Source organism: Macaca fascicularis, chromosome 8 (assembly GCF_037993035.2).
Source record: "Macaca fascicularis isolate 582-1 chromosome 8, T2T-MFA8v1.1".
NCBI lineage: Eukaryota > Metazoa > Chordata > Mammalia > Primates > Cercopithecidae > Macaca > Macaca fascicularis.
Window position 1 is genome coordinate 81411278 of NC_088382.1, and position 20819 is coordinate 81432096.

General features: G+C 41.7%; 1 protein-coding gene across 8 annotated transcripts in view; it reads right to left on the bottom strand.

Moving 5' to 3' along the window:
• The window catches only part of EYA1 (EYA transcriptional coactivator and phosphatase 1), a 336777-nt gene extending 330663 nt beyond the window's left edge, over positions 1–6114 (bottom strand). For 5 of the 8 annotated variants that reach the window (XR_012416932.1, XM_015454952.4, XM_015454950.4 and 2 more), the window contains exon 1: positions 5877–6114. The gene's annotated coding sequence lies outside the window, so the exon portion shown is untranslated. Of the gene's footprint in view, positions 1–5533 lie in introns of all 8 variants that reach the window. The other 3 variants (XM_065519362.2, XM_074000018.1, XM_045398376.3) reach the window with 3 other exon arrangements.
• Between the last annotated feature and the right edge of the window lie 14705 nt (positions 6115–20819).

Genomic DNA, 20819 nt, shown 5'->3' on the forward strand with positions numbered 1-20819 from the left:
AATGATGAATTTTCTTACTTTGTTCAAAAGGAGAAGAGATACAAAATATCTACTCCTTTACTTTTTTAAACTTTATTTTAAGTTTAGGGCTATATGTGCAGATTTGTTATATAGGTAAATTTGTGTCATGGGGGTTTGTTGTACTTATTTAATCACCCAGGTATTAAGCCTAGTACCCATCAGTCATTTTTCCTGATCCTTTCCCTCCTACCACCCTCCACCCTCCAATAGACACCAGTGTGTATTGTTCCCCTTTATGTGTCCATGTGTTCTTATCATTCAGCACCCACTTACAAGTGAGAACACGCACTATTTGGTTTTCTGTTCCTGCATTAGTTTGCTAAGTATAATGGCCTCCAGCTTCATCCATGTTCTTGCAAAGGATGTGACCCTATTCTTTTCTTGGCTGCATAGTATTCCATGGGGTATATGTACCACATTTGCTTTATCCAGTCTACCATTGATGGGCATTTAAGTTGTTTTCATGCCTTTGCTATTGTAAATAGTGCTGCACTGAACATATATGTGCATGTGTCTTTAAAATAGAATGATTTACATTCTTTTGGGTATATTCCCAGTAATGAGATTCCTAGGTCAAATGGTATTTCTGTTTTTCAGTCTCTGAGGAATTGCCACACTGTCTTCCACAATGGTTGGACTCATTTACATTCCCACCAACAGAGTATAAGCATTCCTTTTTCTCTGCAACCTCACCAGCATTTGTTATTTTTTGACTTTTTAATAATAACCATCTGACTGGTATGAGATGGTGTCTCATTGTGGTTTTGATTTGCATTTCTCTAATGATCAGTGATGTTGAGCTTTTCTTCATATGATTTTTGGCCACATGTATGTCTTTGGAAAGTGTCTGTTCATGTCTTTTGCCCACTTTTTAATGGGGTTGTTTGTTTTTTTCTTGTAAATTTGTTTAAGTTCCTTATAGATGCTGGATATTAGAACTTTGTCAGATTCATAGTTTGCAGAAATTTTTTCCCATTCTGTAGATTGTCTCTTCACTCTGTTGATAGTTTCCTTTGTTGTGCAGAAGCTCTTTATATCCCACTTGTCAATTCTTGCTTTTGTTGCAATTGCTTTTGGTGTCTTCCTCATGAAATCTTTGCCCGTTCATATGTCCAGAATGGTGTTGCCTAGGATGTCTTCCAGGGTTTTTATAGTTTTGGGGTTTATATTTATCCTTTACTTTTATCTAGAAAGATCTACCGCCAAACACCTCCTGATATGTTAAAAATATACCACAACAACTTGTCCATGATGGAAAGCAAACAGTGGTTACCTGGAGCAGAGGTTGGGGGGTGATGAACTGCAGAGTGGCCTGAGGGAACTTTTTGGGGTATTGAAAGTATACTGTATCTCAATGGTAGTGTTTACATGGGTGTATATATTTGTCAAAACTCATTGAGCTATAAGTTTAACAAAGTTGAGTTTTAAAAATATGCCACAACTTACATTCCTACAAGTTATCAACCTTTTTTTTTCCCCAGTACCATCAAGGAAGTGAGAAACTGAAGTTTAGTTTCTGATAGATGGTGACTGCCTTCTTCACTTGGCATAATATGTATCCCTTCCCCTCCAAATTAAACATGATGTTAGTGCTGATCTTTGCTTAGCTGTTTATCCACCAATATCCCTCTCAAATGCAGGTGAGATTTATTCCTACTTGATTAAATTATATAGTTCAACATCCAACAATATTCATTTTTAGGTGCAGAAATGAAGAAGGGGCTGAAAAACATACCCTTGCTTTAAGAGATGAGGATTAGGAAACATATAATGTTCTTTAATATTAAGATCCAATTGATATTTCAGTAATTGATTTGATCCCACAGGATTAATTTTCTTTTAGTATTTAAATCAGGAATGAGAAAATAAATGCCCTCTTGCTCTACTCCAACACCCATCTCCAACCTGTGGCAACCACAACTCAAGTTTAGCAAAGCAGTTTCCTCGTTTCCTGGATGCTGACTCTTACTTTTCATTGCTTCTTGACCAAAATAAGGATTGCCTGATGGAATCAGACTGCAGGACTGCAGTCTCAGGGGCCAAAAAAACAAAAATCAAAAGACAGTAATGGAGAAAGCATTAAGCTGTCAGAAAAGAGGCACTGATTCAGGGTTTCTTTGAATTTCACTCTTCCCTTGAAACCAAAGGGCAACTCACATTAGAGCAAAGCTAGAAAGGTTCAAGAAATCGGTCTCCCCTCAATACTATGAGAAAAGAGTTAATGGGTGGCATAACATGATGGAAATACACATGGCAAAGGATGTTGTGATGGGGTCACAGAAGGAAGTCACAGAATCCAAATTTCTATCTAGGGCAGGAATCCTCTGAAACATCCTTGGCAGATAGCCAATCCGCTTCTGCATGAATACTTCTGGGAAAAAGAAACTCACCTCCTGAAAGCTTCTGAAAGACTAACCTTTCAGCTCTGGACAAGTTTGTTATGCCACCTGGTCCAGCGCTGGAAAGTTTAGTCTTTAGGAGGCTTTTCCTTATACTAATCTGAAATAGAATCATCAAAGCTCTCTTCTCTAAGGTCAATTTTTCTTCTGCATCAACACAATATTTCAACATCCTCCTACACAAAATGATCCTTGAAATATTTGAAGATTACAATCTTTCCTAAAGGCTCTGCTCTCTAGGATTGAAACCTGATTGTACGTCTTTGTAAAATGAGTTACTTACTTAACTTTCTGATTCCCATCCACAGGACCTGCCTGTTGGTCAATGACCTCTGGATCTGAACACCATTGGCACTTATTGAGCTTAGGGATACTCAAATTCTTCTGCAAATGGCCTGTTTTCAAGTCGTAATTCCTCTGTTCTATATTTGGGAAACTGATTCATTTCTGTGAAATTCTCATTTTGCTAGTTTCTGCCTATCAGTCAAGCTCACTCAGATTCTCTTGGACTCATGATTCCGTAAGCCAATGACAGGAATATCCATTCCAGTCTTGTGTAATACGCCAACCTAAAAACCATCATTTTAGCTTTCTTCTTTCAAGTCACAGATAGAAATGATGAATGGGAGAAAGCTAAAAGCAGAGCCAGTCTGGATGAGTCAAAGGGTAGACTGAAAACTTGGTGCAGGAGGGTAGGGATTTGAGTCTGTAACTCTGGCACTTATCAACTCTATAATCTTGGAAATATTAACCAGTCCGAACCTGTTTTTTCATCAGTACAATGGCATTAATGCCATCTAATAGGATGGAAAACAATGACGATGCACCCTACACATAGCACATGCTCAGTAAATAAGTGTGAGTGGATGATAAGCACTTCATAAAGGATAAAAGGTCATAAAACCATAATGCAATATACTTAGTTGTCTACTTTTTATATCCAGAAAAAAATAGCTAGATCATGTAAGTCAATTTTCTAAGAAAAATTAGACACTTCTAGGCGTTGCATTTCAGGTTACTAAGATAACAATTAGTAAATCAATACCGTTATTGTAACACCTCTCTCTCTAATTATCTTTTGTAACATCTCAACTTTTTTTATAGGCTAAATCATTCCCCTATTAGATTTTTAGATGTTTTCATAGTTCTTATTTTGTTCCTTTTTTTTTTTTTTTTTTGAGAGGGAGTCTCACTCTGTCGCCCAGGCCGGAGTGCAGTGGCACGATCTCGGCTCACCGCAAGCTCCGCCTCTCGGGTTCAGGCCATTCTCCTGCCTCAGCCTCCCCAGTAGCTGGGACTACAGGCGCCCACCACCATGCCCTGCTAATTTTTTGTATTTTTAGTAGAGACGAGGTTTCATCATGTTAGCCAGGATGGTCTAGATCTCCTGACCTCGTAATCCGCCCACCTCGGCCTCCCAAAGTGTTGGGATTACAGGCGTGAGCCACTGCACCCGGTCTTTGTTCCCTATCTCAATTGGCACTTCTCTCTGCCTTCACAGATTCCAAATGGTGACACAAGTTACACTTTGCTCTCTCTTGGGCAGGGAACAGGTCTAATTTAGTTTCATTTTGTCTGACATCCATCCCTGCTCAAATCTAACCCCAGCTACCCTCCCAGCACATCAGTGTCTACCCTAGGCCTCTCCTGCTCACCTGCAGCTACCCCAGACCACTCCCAGATGCCCCTAGTGCCAACAACTCTCCACCTGGCCAATACCCCTTCCACCCAGGGTCCTACATGGTCTCCAAGTCTCATTCAGGCCGCTCCTCCAGGAAGTCTTGTACACCTCTTTTTTCCCCATCTGAGCACCAGTCACATTGGATCACAATTGTCCACTAGACTGCTTGCTCTTTCAGTGCAGAAACCATTTTTATCCATGTAACAAAATGTCTGGTACAATACACATTTTCCAATAGTGGTTGAATGAACAACTCAAAGGAGAGATCCAGGACATTGAGGGTACTGGTGTTTATGAACAAAATGGAAGAATGCCTTCATTGACCAACATGGACATCCTGCTCTTATATTATTCCTGTACTTTGCACTCATAGCCAGGATCCTCTGTGCTTAGTAGACACTTTCCACCAATTTTTTTTTTTTTTTTTTTTTTTTTGAGACGAAGTCTCCCACTGTCGCCCAGGCTGGACTGCAGTGGCGCAATCTTGGTTCACTGCAACCTCCACCTCCCTGGTTCAGACAATTCCCCTGCCTCAGCCTCCCGAGTAGCTGGGATTACAGGCGCCTGCCACCACGCTCGGCTAATTTTTGTGTATTTTTAGTAGAGACGGGGCTTCATCATGTTGGCCAGACTGGTCTCGAACTCCTGACCTCAGGCAATCTGCCCTTCTCGTCCTCCCAAAGTGCTGGGATTACAAGCCTGAGCCACCGCCCCCAGCTCGATTATTTTGAATATATAATTCACACTTCATGACAGATTTCAGTCACTCTCCCACTGGAATTTTTTTAAAGAAACCTTCAGTTTTACGAGATGATTTACCTACCTAGCATTAGTCGGTCTTGCTACCACAACAACAAAAGTCTGGTGGGCCTTGATTAATATAAAGGAAACGATGAAAAGTGTTTACACAGCAGGCATTATTCCCACCCACCCGTCCCCAACCCTCATGAAAGGTAAAGCAGAGATCTTGTTTATTTTTCTTTGCTTTCCTAATTATTCACAGAAATAATAATTCTCCGAAAGTAGACCCCTCCAATTCATCTCTACGTCTTTTAACTCGCCTCTTTGACTTGGACCAGTCAAACCACTTTTGGCCAAAGGAAAGACCTGGGCCAGAAAGCGCTAAAACTAAATATCTGCCTGCCCGGGCTGCCCTCCAAATGTTTCCCATTACGGGAGCTTCGAGTGCATGCACATGTCTAAGACGGCAATCACAACATCAAATCAGGCAAGGAGGACCCTCCCCTCCGTCCCCCGACGCCCCATTCAGTTACTACCTCCCCAAAGGAAAACAAACCAGCCTTTGACACATCCCTCCACGTGCAGCGCCCGACGCCTTGGGCCATGGGCGGCCGCGCCTCTCCCCTGCCGGCCACTGCGCAAGGCCCCATTATTGCGCGCGCCCTGCTCCCTACCAGGTGGCTTCGCGTACCTGGCGGCGGCACCCTCGGCCTCTGAGGCTGCCCGGGCGGGCTGGGGCTCGGGCGGCGCTCGCTGGGAGTCGGGGCGCCCTTCAGCCGCTTCCCGGGCGCCGATCGCCGCCCTCCTGCCCCGGGGCCGAGGGCGTCAGCAGCCGCGGGCTCTGGGCCGCCGCCTGGGAACCCAGGGTCAGATTTAGTTTCACAACAACGTCTCCTCGACACCGCAACTCAACTGGAGGCCGAAGCCGAAGGGGCGGCCGGGCGGGGCGGGGCGGGAGCGCGGCCGGCGCGGGCCACGGTGGGAAGCGGGCGCGGGGGTCCCCGGCGGGCCCCGGGCAGCGCGGCTGCACTTACTCGTGTCACAACTGCGGCGACGCGGGGCTGAGGAACCGGTTCTTCCAAAAGCAAACCGAAAATGGGTAACAGAGAGGCCGGGGCAGCGCTAAGAGCGGTTCCGCCTCGGTGTTTAGGGCAAAAAACCCGGCTCGGGCTTCCAGAAATTCGAGCCAGCGGTGGCTTTTTCTTTCTTTCCTTTCTAAATGCGCCTGTGCCTCCGGGTCGAGGGGCGCCCTTCGCGCGGCTCCGAGTGCACAGCGACACCAGGGCTGGCGCTGAAGAGGTGAGCCCTCTTCCCAGCACCCCTCGGGTCTTCCCCGTACCCCCAACCCCACAGCCCCTTCCCTGGGCCCGACGCCCCTCTGCTCTGCAGCCGGAGCCTGGGCCTGCCGCCCACTGCCCCACGGGGTGTCTCGGACGCCTGGTCCCTGCAGCGTATTCTACGGGAGAGGCCTCAGAAACAGAAGGAGGGGATGGTGGGTTAGCTCTGTCGCCGCGAGGGTGCTAGGTGTGCATGGGGAGGTTCTGAAGGGGGGGATGTGTGGAGTGATTTGGTGATTTGGGGCGAAGGGCTCTAGGTTGGATGTAAAGGAATATTCAGTCAGCCTGAAACTTATGAAAACATCTGGGATTCCAAATAACTTTAGAAGTGATCTTAAAGGTATGTATTCTAACTTCTTACAGATAGCGTAACTGAGGCCAAGAATGATAAATGGATTACCCCAAAGTCGGGCAGGGGAGCCTTGACTAAATGCCCAGGCCTAACCCATTATCCTTTCTTCTAAAGTTTTTGCCTTTCTTTGCATCAAGGGACGCTTTGGGATGGTAGGGGGAAGTTTCTGTAACCCCCAAATTCCCTTGTCTCTGTAACCTAAGGGGAGATAGAGAACCTTGATTCAACCTGCAAAGTATTTCAGCATTGGATGAAGCATCCATTACAAGCCAGTAATCTGAGATGTTCCTTCTCCAGGAACTTCCTCTTACTTGATTGGGGAATCCAATCAGGAGCAGTGAAAGATATGCAGATACCTTGATGATTTGCTCTTATAAGGACTCATCACTTCTCAGTGAGCATCTGAATGTTGGCTCTTCTCTCCCTCAGATGAAATCCCTTCCCCATCCCCCACTCAATTGTTCACATCCAATGAGATCATGTAAGCAAAAGGGCCTTAGAAAGTAGAACTCATAGCATGAATGCAGGTATTATTGTACATACTCTTTCAAAATTGTCTAGATTCACTCACTTTACCATTGTTTCTGTCAGTCATTGAGTATCTGTTGACTTGTCCTAGCTGCCATGAAGAGTCAGAACAATGAGATCTAATCCTTCACCTTCAAAGGCCACAGATTATAGATTCTGAGATAAGAACAACACACAGGAAATAATCAGATATCTACACAAAGATTGATTTTTTTGGTCCTTAACTGTTGGATACTTTTATGTTTTTAGACCCAGAAACTTTCCAAAATAGACCATGTATATTGGGTGAGGGAGACTTCATGTAGAAATCAATGCATCAATAAACTGTTAACCCAATAAGACTCTAATACTTGCCCAAATAGAAATGTTAACCAAATTACGCAGGTGATGAGGATGACTTTTCCTTTTTGAAGAGGAAACTACTACCTATGCTTTCTACCTATTCATAAAGAATTACTATAACATAAAAAAGCAAATCCAGAGACTCTTAAAGATTAGGTGATCAAAAATTTTATTTAGGGGGGGAGAAAAAATAACCCAAAGCTACCAGATATAAGTGTTTGCTAAGAACTTATCAAAGGCAATGAAAGTTTCTCATGTCAAAGATTGCAAGCATACTATCTATTTGAAAATCATATTTTAAAAGTCAATTTATATAATTCAGAAGTAACATATCACCTAAAATTTTTATGTATTAAATAGAAGAATTATTTTGATACTTTATCCTAGTATTCTTAAAGTTTGAGAGAACAGTTCTCAACCCAAATATCTGACCATTTTATTTTTTTAGGGAAACTCACTTTCACATGGCCTTGGATAAAAAACCGATCTAAATGTTGAACCAGTTTCTGAATTTGAAGGTGTGGAGAATTATTTCATCATTACTCTTTCAGAAAGGCTGTATGTTTAAAATATTGGCAGTAGTGGATTCAGCAGATAGAGTCATATTCAGAATTTTTTATTTAGGAAAATTATTTGCACAAAGTACATTTATTTTAGCACAGTATAAAATTCTTCATATTCTCCAAAACAGGAGTAGCAGGAGCCAACTCATCCAGTATAATGTATTCCAGACACTTGCTGGAATAAACAATGCTCTTGAGCCCCTTAGATGCATAGCCAATAGGGAGCTGTTGACTACTTGAGGTTTTTACACATCACTCAGCCAGATCAGAAATCCAAATCCCAAATCAGTCACAGGCACACAGTGTGGATTTACAGTCCTGCCTGGGTATAGGGTCACCACCTGCAAATACCACCAAAGATGGGTTTATTTTTGATTAAAGTATACTTAATTTTTAAATTTTAGATGAATACAAGTATGAATAAAATTTTCAATACAAATTTAAATGTCCTTTGCAACACCAAGCCAAAACAGGCTAGAACATATATTCATAATTATCCATCTGAGGTTATATTCGAGTTTACATACATATCTTGATACAGACGTAGATATAGACATATTTATCTGTAGAATTTCCATGAATAACTAGAACGTGCCATAAGGACTCAATTATGTATCTGTTAGTTTATATTGGACTTAGAACATTCAGCTGTTTACATATTGTAACACGTTAATCCTAACTGCTATCCTAACCTAAATTATGTACCATAAAGACATGACAATGTTTTTTTTTTCATATGAAGGCACAAAAATTGCTGAAGTGTAGAGTTATACTCTGGCTTATGGCATAAATACAGAACACATATGATAGAAACGTGCATTTAAACTCAGGTTCTATTCATATTCTCAAATACAGATCTATGAAAGGCAAAGGGCAAAAATTAACAAGAGTTTCTAGTTCTTTGAGCGTTTATATTCTGTCTACACTGACAGGTTAGGTATGTTGTGACCAGTCCTGATTCAAAAGAAATTCTCTCTTTCACTCTCTGTCTCTCTCTTTGTCTCACACACACGCACACGCTTTGAAAATTCCTTCATTATTTAGTTTGGCAATATATTTTCCTATAGAAAAACTTGCCAAATGCATCTAAAAGCAGTTATTCTTAAGAAGGAGAATGAAGATCCAACCCTTTAACTGAGATCAAGATTTATTCCTGAGCACCAGTGGGAGAAGACTGGACCATGTGGGAACAGCTTAGAGTGAAGCCAACTCCCCAGGTGTGGAATTTTCTTATATACAGAAACAATTTAAAGAAACTTTGAATGGATGAATCATTTGTTTCCAATACTGGGCTTTTTATTTTCACTTAGCTAAGTCACTTATTATGGTGAGGAATTATGTTAACTCTTTCAGTATAAAGTGCATCTCTTCAGTCTAGAGAGCATTAGTAGAAGGCACTAGAATAATAATACCAACAAAAGTTATGCTAAGACTAAAGATACAGTCTCTAAGCTCTAGGACCTTTATATAAGTACATGCACTCTTTAATCTGCTGGAATATCCTGTAATCTGAAAATTATTTATCCCCTAAAACATGCGTGAACTAAACTAGGGAGAAGTTTACTCACTAAATAGGAACTTATTACATGAGCCATAAATTGTGACTTTTCCAGTCAATTTCTTATTACATTAGGACTGGTTTTCTAAACCAGCTATTGTTGGCTAACATTAGGAAGTAAATTTCCCCATCAAGACTTCTAAAGGACATCACCAGATTCTTTAATTATACCAGGGATTTGGGAGGTATGCAGTGAAGGGATCTGAGGTGAAGGGAACAAGCTTACTTTTATCTTTATTCACTCTCAGCTTAGGAGACCAAGTGAGGAATGCAACACTAGGATTCTTGACCAGATTTCTACTAAAGACTTAAGGTTAATTTTCAAGTAATGTTTTACCTATGTCTCATAAATAATTACTATGCTAAACTTTACTGTATGTTTAATTAACTAAAAAGGAAAACCTGTCCTGTTGAATGTTTCCTTTTAGTGAATCAAAGTTATTTAGATAAAATGTTTCTGCATGTTTAACTTAATTTATCTAATTTTTATTTTATCACTATTTTCTCTTGGCATAACTATGTATACATATATGTCTATATGTTTTTGTTGTCATACATATGTATGTCTGTATATATGCTTTTTGTTGTCAACTGTTATAGGTGGAGCTTTCCTGAACTTTCAATTTACTTTTATCCAGATTATTCTACTTACTGCCATATCCATTTGTGAGCTGACATTTACAAAGAGATGATATTTAACGAGTGCTTTTGGGGAATATGATTAGTCAGTGTGTCAGTCATATGTTCTCCCCCTCCCCCTGGAAAAGGCAATGGCTGATTGTTCTTTTAAACTGTCTGTATCATATGACAAACATCAGATTTATTATTTTTTCTCACAACTAGGGAAGTTTTAAAATAGCACCTTTTTCTTCAAGAGTAAAATTGCAGGTGAATTTTAAAAATAATATTCATCATTTTGCTCTTCCAGTATGGTTTAGAACAGAACTGCATGCTCCACAAGTAAACCCCAATGGCCAGGAGAATGGAAATGCTTGGAAGTTTGACTCATGAAGAGTGGACCTCAAGTTTATGACTTTTAGATTATATTTCCCTAGCATACTACTTGCACTTATCTAGGTTAAATCTTATTTGCTGTTTCCTGACCATGCTTTTGGCAGATAGCTGATAGTACTTTTGTTGACTTTGGTTTACAGTTGTAAATTACAGTTAAACTCTTTAAAAAGAAAAATCTATTTCATTCTGTGACTTCTATCATCATGCAAAAACAAAACTAAACAGGTATACCCTTATTTCACAAAGGCCAGGATATGAAAACTTGGTTTCTTCAAAAAGATGTAACATTAAAGGTTTTGTTCTATAAAAACATAGACTGGATGGAGGCCCATTGAGATGAAACAAGCAGCTCTCCTTTAGCCAACAATAAGCCTGAAGAATAGTCCTAGAGGTAGCAGTAAAAATAATGTTCAGACTTCCTTGCCTTGTATGCCAAACCAAGCACCACCAATGTGCCAAAATTAGTGCCAAAGGAGTAGTGGAAAGAGGAAAGCAAACAATACATTGTTTGTTTGATAGGTATAAAATATTTAGAGTGAGGAAAATTAAGTCTCCAACATGGTAATTGTCTTTACTTCTTAACATATAACAAGAGGCACTAAAAAGCTATTTTGGGTAATGAAAATCTAAGTGTCCTTGAATATTTGCCAGATGGAGGGCTGAATTGCTGATTGGGGTTGACTTGTTTTGTTTTGTTGTCTGTTTTGTTTGTTTGTTTGTTTGTTTTGTTTTAATTCCTTGCCTCCATGTGGTTTCTCTCCTAACAGAGATATTTTGTTTGTGTGTATTGTTTGGCTACGATATTCTATTTTATCAAATAAATGTATTATTTTTAACCTATCCGTTAAGGAACAAAACCGAAAATTGCTTTATCGCCATCACTTAAAACCAGTGCTCCTACATGATATTAAATATATGTATAAACTGAATCATAACTCAAAACCATATGTTTATGGTGAGTTTGAAAGGAGGGACTCCAAAGGATAAATTTTATCATTTATTTTTCAGAATGTACAATATACTAACAACTATTGGCCATTTTATTCTGAAATATTTGTCCCAGGATTTCACTTAATTTGCTGAAGATAATGAGGTAAATGGCTAGCCCAAATATTGCCTAAATCTAACATACTGTAGGTACTTCCCTTAAAATCATAGAATATATATGCAAAAGGAAAACTCAAATAACAACAGCTAAGGAAAACTACTGATCAACTGGGACAAAATGTTAGTTGGAGTAAAAACCAGTTACTCATACACACACATATGTAAACAAGAAAACATATGAACCCTGTAGTCATTGCAGTGTGATCCCTTATAACAATTTTTAATCTTTAAGTTATGTATAATTTCTTAGCAGTCTCAAGTCACTAATTTAATAGGTCTGGGTCGGGTCCCAGCAACTCGGGTAATTCTTACATGCAAGCAGATGCAATGACATCCACGGAGGCAAAACGTGGCGTGCGTTTGTTTACCTGTATTCTGTGCTGTTGGAAGTGGATTGCCAGTGAGGCCGGACACAAGGGGATATAAACGCATGTAGAAAATTAATTGTGAGCTAGAAATGCTGATCAAATCGTTTGCATCACAAAGCAGTGTTTACTGTTAAGAAATACTGCAAATGTAGTTGCAAGGATCAAAAGTGGGTGGCTCATTTGATATGAAAATTGAGCTGGGGGGAGCGAAAGAGAGAGAGAGAGAGAGAAAGAGACAGAGAGAGAGAGAGAGAGAGAGAGAGAGAGAGAGAGAGAGAGACTGGGGTCGCCCGCAGGTCTGTGGCGACTTGGGAGGAATCATATGACCAAAGACCAAGAAACGACTTGAGCCCAGTTCATATAGTTAAGCGAAATTCACCTCAGGTAGAAGGGTTTTCTTTCGTCGATTTCACCTTCACTCTACGGAAATCTAGCTTCTTAGGCAAGGTTTATCTCGTTTCTCAAGCCTAGGACGCTGGTGTATTTTGAGGCAGTCTCCTAGAAGTCTTGGGAGACTCTGGAAGCTGGTCCAGTGTGCAGGCGCGACCTATAGCTCTGCCTGGTGGATCTGCAATTCGATTTCAGGCCTTTTTCCCCCTCGGCATTTTTTTTTCCCTGACTACTTGAGAGGAAAAAAACAAAAACTGTATAAGAAACTCGAGAAGAGACTGTGGGATGCAGAACCGCACACGTGGTCCTGCAAATTGGATAGGAGACTGGGGGAGGCGGGGAAGAGAGAAGTGAAACTGGAAATTATGGTACAGCTTTAGAATCCGAGAATCTCCATTGTTCTTTCCCAGTCTGTATTGTTTTTGGTTCTTCACAGCTGCACTTATCCAATAAAAGTGGAAGAGCGAAGGTGATGGTCTGAACAGGGACGTGTCTATGGACAGAAATGTACAAGCAGCATATCGTGGGGATTTTTGCTGGGAAGCCTCAAAAGAGAGATGCAGTTCCTGAGGCTGTTTCTAAGTAGTTGTAGATTATTTTACCAAAGATTATGAACAGCTTCTTTGTCCAAATCTAAGACACAGAAATGTGTCACCTCCTTCAAACAGGACAATCGAATTTCATTCCTTTAGAGAGCAGTCAAGCCCTCAGGAATTAGAGAAGATGAAAGAACATCCTTTTATGATATGTTTTGGGCAGCTAAACAGGTAGGCAGATAAATAAAAGAAAGTGGATTGCTTCTGGAAGCTGTTTTGCTTCAGAATGTGCCTTTTGGCTAAAAATAATTTATTGGAAATAAAAGGAAAAGACAAACTTCTGTCAATGTAGATGCATCATTTGATAAATAAAATCGAAAACGAATTTTCTTTGGAAAGGAGAAGATAAAGTCCTACTTCTGATACCTCAATCAAGTCAAGATTTAAGAAAAATTATTCCCCAATAAGAATGTTGAATTTTGTTTTTCTTTTCTAACATGTCTTTTATTAAATAAAACCTGTTAACAAGATTGTAATGAAAACTTTGCATGATCTAAACATCCAAAGAGAGAAATTCTAGATTGATTGTATTTGAGGACCGCAAAGATTTTATTGCTAGATATCACCGAGGTAGTGGAACCAGAGGCTGAGAAAGCAGTGGGACTCTGCCTGGGGCCGGGGGTCGGGGGCCGGGGGCCGGGGGAGACTTTAGAAAACGTTCCCCCAATTCCAAAAAAAGAAAAAAGAAAAAAAAATGCATAAAAGGTTGAGCTAAGCTTTATTTTTTCAGGATATATTTTCGAATGTATAGATTTTGAAGGCCAATTACCAATTCACGAATGTGTGGAAATAAAACACAAGAGCAAATGCCAAATGCCTGTGGTTTACGTATGCTTCGTAAAATCACGGGGTTTTTATATTCATGTGGATAATGGAGAGAGAGATAAAATGATAGATAAAAGCCCGTTTGGGTTTGTCGTGGATTTCCATACACGACAGATATTTTCTTAAGTTTCCAAATTCTTCATTTAAAAACACTTGTCTAATATTTTAAGCTTCCGACACGGCAGTAGACATGTCCTTATTTTGCTTCTCGGAAGTACTTGGGAAAAGATAACCCAAGAGATACTTCTAAGTGAAGCCCGTCCTTGCTGGTTGACCTCAGGAAACCACGGGAGGTGTGTGGTCATCTCTGCAAGGCTGCTGGGTGTGAAAAGGTGAGGGAACTTCAATTGACATCCACCGTCCTATGTCCTTGTGGAGCTTTGAATAACGCTTATTTAGCACCATTCTTCGGATGCAAGGAAGGAGAAGGAGAGAGCTCCTTCCAGTGGGAGAAGTGGATGTAAGGGGCATTTTATGACGCCTTGGTGAGGAGAGCAGATCAGGAAAGCCCCCTGGGGCTGCTGAGTTCCTTCAAGATTGGGTAAGTCTGCAGATGAGGCCTGCGGGTGGAGCCGGCGCCTGAGCTGCGGATCAGTTCTGTGGGCGCTCGCTCTCTCCACGCCACCGCCCGCGCGCCCGCGGCAGCCACGAGCGTCCCGGGCGGGGAAACCAGTTGCCTCCCGGCGGTGCCTATTACTAGCAGCTGCTTCTGCTTAGCCCTGCGAGGATCGGTTTGCCCCAACCCACGGCCTCTCCCAGGGTTCGGTCTTCTCCCGCCCCTCCCTCCCTTCCCCGCCTCTCCCCCCAGCTCCACAGTGGCCGCAGCCGGTCAACGCTGTCGCGCAGTCACTGGCGCAGGTTCCCAGCTCTCAGTTGGGGGTTCGGGGGGAGGGAGCAGGAGGAATGAGCCAGAAAGAACGGGAGGCTTTAAGCCCACCGAGGGAGGTTAGAGGAAGGCGCTGTGGCTGTGGGATTAGGAGGCCACAGACGGGAACGGCGCCGAGCTAGACTAGCTGTAGAAGGCTGTCTCTCCACCCCACCAGAGCGCGCCGAGAAGGAGTGGGAGGCCTGGGCAGGAAAGAGGTGTTCCTGCGCCCACCCGAGCCCTGCTGGCCACCTGTGGCGTCGGGGAGACCACCTGTGGAGAGGGTGCAGGGATGCTGCTGCCCTGAAGCGGGACCCCCAGGAACTAGCGAAACGTGCCGGCGAAGAGCGCATGGTGACCCCAGGGGCAGAGTAACCGTGGCGGTCCTCTCCCTCTTTCTGGCACTCCACTGTCAGCATCTGCTAGAGGCAAACGCCCAGGAAGCGCTGCGGATGCACGCAAGGTTTCGATGGACTGGGACAGGAAAATCGCTTCTGCAGCGCGGGGAAGCGCAAACTGGGGGCCAGGTCACTGAGGTGGCCCCGGCTGCAGCGACTGGCGTCGGTTTCTCCTCCCAGCGCTAGGCGGGAGTGGGACCCCGGGTCACAGCAAGAGTCGCCCGGTGAGGACTGGCTTGGCCCATGGCGCCTAGCTGTAAAGAGGCCTAATGCTGCGCGTTTGTCGCAAAAGGAGGCCTGTTCTGACACCAAGGAGTGTCAGATACTTAGGATAAGCTTCCGAAGGGAGTTTTCACCTAGACTGCGGCAGTATTTTGGAAAATGAGCCTCATCGGTGGCTAGGATGAGTTAGATTTCTGCACCTCTGCACAGTTCTGTTCTGCTGGCTTAGCACGAGGAACAATAGCATCTCCCCTGCCCAGAAGTGACCAAAGCAAAATGGCCTATCGGGTCCTTCTCCCCGCCCACTGCTGAGATTAGGGGGCTCATCTGTCAGTTAAGGGCACACCCCTTCGTGCCTGTGTCATATTTGACAGCCGAAGGGATCTTTGCTATATTGCAGTCGTCCAACCCTGCAGTTCTGCTGAAGAAGGAAAGAGCATTCCCAGGGGTCAAGTGACCTGCCCACGGTGACATCGCTGTATGCCCAGCGTCTAAAATAGTTCCTGGTGCAGAACGACCCACCAGTAAATATGTGTTCAATGAATGAACACCCAGCAAGGTGGTCGTAGACTCTGGATCGGATTTCCAGTGTATCTAACCCAAGTACAGAGTAACAACAGGCTGGGGCGTTTTCCTCCCAATGCCGCGCTACAAGGCCAGGATACAGCACTCCCAAACCCAGATGCCCTCTTGCTGACAGATTCGGGCGACAAACCCCGAACTCGTCTCCCTTCTTTTCCGATTTCTAAGAATCCACGGCCTCCAGCCCTAATCCCAACCCCACCTCCGTTTTCATCCCTACATTCTAGACTGTTTTGTGGTCAGTACCATTTTCTTACTATCAAAAACGGTGGCCGGCAGAAAATTACGATAAGTAAAGCATAGTCTCTTCTCGCCTTTATGGACATCCCCGCATTTTTTGGCGTTCTTAGCCTCGGCCAAGTGCAAGCCATCCGTTTCAGGTCGGGGTGGAGCCTTTAAAGGGTCGCTTGAGACAGCGTTAGCATTCTTCCCCCTGCCGCCCGCCGGTAACATCCAATCTAAGTGGTAAAAATGCCAGCGTGCAGTGCAGTGCAGCTTGAAGACAAGACCCCCCACCTCCAGCCGTGAGACCCAAGCCAATAGTTGCCCTTAGCGGAGGCCTCCTAGAATTTCTGGGGCCGCCACTGCTCTGGGGGAATCCTGGGACACAGTCCCGGGAAAGAACAAAGCTAGGCGCCAGGAAGTGCTGACCAGCCCGGACGCGTCAGCCGGGTCCTAGCCGTCTCGGGTTCTTTCCAAGAATCAGGAAGGTGACTGTGCAGGACGCAAAGGACGCCCAGTTACCGTTTCCTGGAGAAACACCTTTGCTAATGCATTTAGGGAGGTTGCTAATTGTTAGCCGTGTGCCACCTGAGGACCAATAGAGCTTTCTCCAGGTAAAGACGCCCTCCGCTTTACCTGGAGAAAGCCCGATTGGAGAATGCCAGAGGACGGATGGCGGTACTTTTCCAGAGGTGGAGAGAGATTTGGGACATTTTGGAGGTTTCGATCAACGGCTTAAAAAACCACTCTGACAGAAAACGTTTGTAAAACCCGACATTCGTTGTAAGCACCTGCAAGAAAGGCGGATTCTCGCCCCTAATACGCCCCTAAAACGCCCTTAACACAGCGCTTGCACGCGGAAGTGCCATGGCCATTGAATGAAGTGGGGACCGTTCGCGTTAATACCGGCAATGTTCTTTCTCCGGTAACACTACGCAGCTGTCGTTTTCCCTATTTCTATGATCGCTATGGGACCCAAGTAAATAATTTCAATTTCATGACTGTCCGCTTGGAAAGCTACTAAAGGAACTGTTTTCTCATCTGATACATCTAAGTTATCAGTAGGGTCTTAGAATTGGGGTTCCCTCAGAGACTATTGCCAATATTTTCTGAGATTACCTCTGTTCATTGTGATCAGAAAAACACGCATCCATGTTTATACTCACAATGGAGGAATGTGAAGTAACAAACATATGGTTTACTAAAAATATATAGAACCTGATTTCTTTGTAAGAAAAATGATTGGGAGAGATGCTCCCAGACCTTGTCACTGATAATTATTTTGAGCAGTACATAAAGCCTCATGAAATCGTCACTGTAAAAGAAATAGCATAGCAGCTAAACCAATCTGGTGATCCAATTATCTTTTCCAAATATTCCCTGTTGTACCTGTGCATGAATACAAAAATCTCACATATCTCAATTTTCTTATACTAGCAAAAGTTCTGGAAAATATTACAAATTATTCATGAAAGAAATAAATGAAGAATGATATTTTCAAAGACTAGTTATAGACACCTGCAAATCTCTAATTTTCCTGAAGTTAAGCCTTGCTTTCCTTTTCTGTCGAAATTTAAACTTGAAAAAATATTTACAGGTAACATTGAATTCTTGGTCTCACATCTCTTAACAAAGAGAATTTGTCTTGCCTCTTTCAGAGTATTTTTGCAATAATGAATTTTTCATTTTCACCTCTTAATGCCATACACTCTGTATTTTTAGTATACTTCAAGCAGACATTGTCAATATGTGCATTAAAGGAACATAAAGAAAAATCTCCCTTTGGCCAGCCAATCTGTGGAGTCTGTGGGGATGCACGATGTTAATTCCTCTGAGCTCCATCTGTGGAAGTGATGAAGGCTAGCCATTATGTAGGATTGTGAGGTTAAATTAATTAGGTTCTTCCATTATAATGCAGTCTTCTGGAGATGGTTGCCATTTTCCCTTTAAATGTCATTATTTCTAGATCTAGTTAGCAGCTGATGCAATTAAAGAGGAGATAATGTAAATTTAGCAATACAAATAACACTTTCTTTCATGTATGTTGAGAAATGCATGACAAGAAGGACCAGCCAAGTTATACCTGCCTGCCATAAACAACTGATGTAACTCGTACTTTAAAAGAATAAACTAAAACCAGCCATTATGCACTTGGATTCTTTTCTTCAGTAAATTCTTGAATCAATACTTTTGTTTCATGTTTTCATGTTCTCAGTAATGTTAACATATCCAGTTACAAACTCTTGCCAGTAAGAAAGAAAATATGCCCTGCTGTGCACCCTTCTAAACACTTTTAAAGAATCATGCTTTCTTTTCATTTGGAATTATAATTTTGATTGTCTGTGGTATCTTTGCAATCTCCAATGGATAATGAGTGGACACACTTCATTTCCTAAACTAATCACCTGAGGCAAAAATCAAGGTCACATTAGCAGACCCAATAACATCTCTGATCTTGTACAACAAGGGCATACATAAACACAAAAATAGCATTAATTATGATATTTATTCTGCCACTGCAGAAACATCAGAAAGACTGGTAGGCTAATGAATCTATACAGCAAGTATTAAAAACAGATGTATTCCTGTTGCATTAGAGAGTAAGAATGCATTAGTAATAGTTGATAAACTGTACATTCTAATAAAAATAATGCAATATAATTTTTTTAAAATTTTGAGCCTTTCAAGAAATATTTTATTAGTCTTAGTTATTAAAAAAATCTTGATACTCAATATCCAGTATTTCTAGCACTGATATCTAAACAGATCACAGATATCAAGATAAGCCCTCTTGCTCATAAATAACAGTTGTTTGCTCCAAGTATATCAGCTTTTCTCTTTTGTTTCCTACAAAATGACTACACATTTTTAATCATCTATAAGGCGCACTACAAGATACAGTTTAGCTTATGAAAATCACATCTCATTTAAATGTAGGAGATCCAGGTATACTGTTGGCCTTCTAATGCATTTGTGGGTTTTCCTTGACAGTTGGATGGCCCTTGGGTTATGCACTACTTCCTCAAAGAGATGTACTTAGCAATGTGTCATAGCCAGCACTCCCTCCTCCACCCCGGGTTGCACGTGTTTGCATGCCAGATTACACTGGTGCTTTTACCATGGGTTGTGATGTCCTGGTGAATTCCAGGTGAAGACTGCTGGCAGTCAGGGATTCTTAGGTGCTCTGAGAACCAGGGTACCCTGGTAACAGGCACAGGTACCGGCAGACAGTGACTACCCCCAAAGCTGTCTTCAATTCAAGATCTTATACCCTTTTCCTAAATGCACATGAAAGCCATTAGGTCTGGGAATCTAAAACTATCAATGTAGTTTGAACCCAGAATGTCTCTGATTTATGGAAATTTACAGTTTAGCAAATGGCAATTGGGTTGAAGATACGGAACAGAACAATTAAGTCTAAAGATCCAACTAACTAAAAGAAACATTGTATTATCAGCTAGCCCAAAGTATGTCACCAGCAATCAGAAGTCACGTCCTCATCCTCGTTCCTTTTCCACCTCTTCTCTCTCTTATGCTATGTTCCCAAATCAACAGTGTCCTTTACTTTCGAAAAGGAGGTTCTAGATTTTGGACCTTCAAAAACTTTATTCTTTTCAGACCTCCTGGAGATATAAATCAGATTAGAATTAAAAAAAGGAGATAGAAAGAATATGAATGAGATGCTTACAACTGAAAAGACTTTGACCCTCCCTTACTTTCTTTTTTCCTTTTTTCTTTTAGTTCAGAGAGGGGAAACCGTAAAATTCTCTGCAGCACACACTATAAATTGCCTTTTGCTGAAAGTTTTAATACTTAATTTAAAGTCAAAGGATATTTTCTTGACGACTTTAGCTTTTGCTGTTCATCTGGGAGAAAATCCAGGTGGGAAATTTAATGTAATTCAGTAAAATTTTCCAATGTAGCCTTGTTGAAGGCAAACATCTTGAGTGGAGCAGGTACTTTTAGACACAAATCAAAATCTGTTTTTGTTGACATAAAATGCAATTAGCATTAATTCAAATATTCATTAGTTCAGAACTTTAAAAGGGGGATTCAGTGGATATTCAAAGAGGAAATGAAATGGATGAATAATTAAGAGCAGGGTCCACAGATAATAAAGTTCATCAGGATAACTTCTGGATAATCTTATCTCTCGAGTAATATTTAAACTTGACTGGGAAAATCAACTCTTGGAGCTTTTATATTGCAAAACATAGCTAATAAAGAACTAATGCAGGACTTCTGAAAAGACAAAAAAAAAAAAAAAAAAGAGTAGATTCTGACACTTCGAGGAATTAATCACTTTGAATTAACCTAAAAGGAAAATATGATGACTCATTCAAGGAAAATTCTTAATCTTTTCTTATTTGAAACCCACTAAGAAATACTGTTAATAATAGCATTAAGTACTTTCTGATTCTGCTTAAATATATTTGCAAAGAAATTCTGCAGAATGCATAAGAAATTCACCTTATTTTTAAAAACAAGAAAAAAAAAAGATCCTAGGGTAGCTAAACTTTTTTTTTTTCCACCAGAGATGTGATGAAACCAAGCCTCAGAACATTTTTTAATGTTGATAGAGCAGGCTTGAAAAAACTTGTCATATAAATCAAACTGTTCTGGGGGCAAACTCGTGTTGTTTTTAAACCACAGAGTGGGTCAATGGGTGTGGTTATGCACATGGTTGAATGGTGAACGTATAGATTAA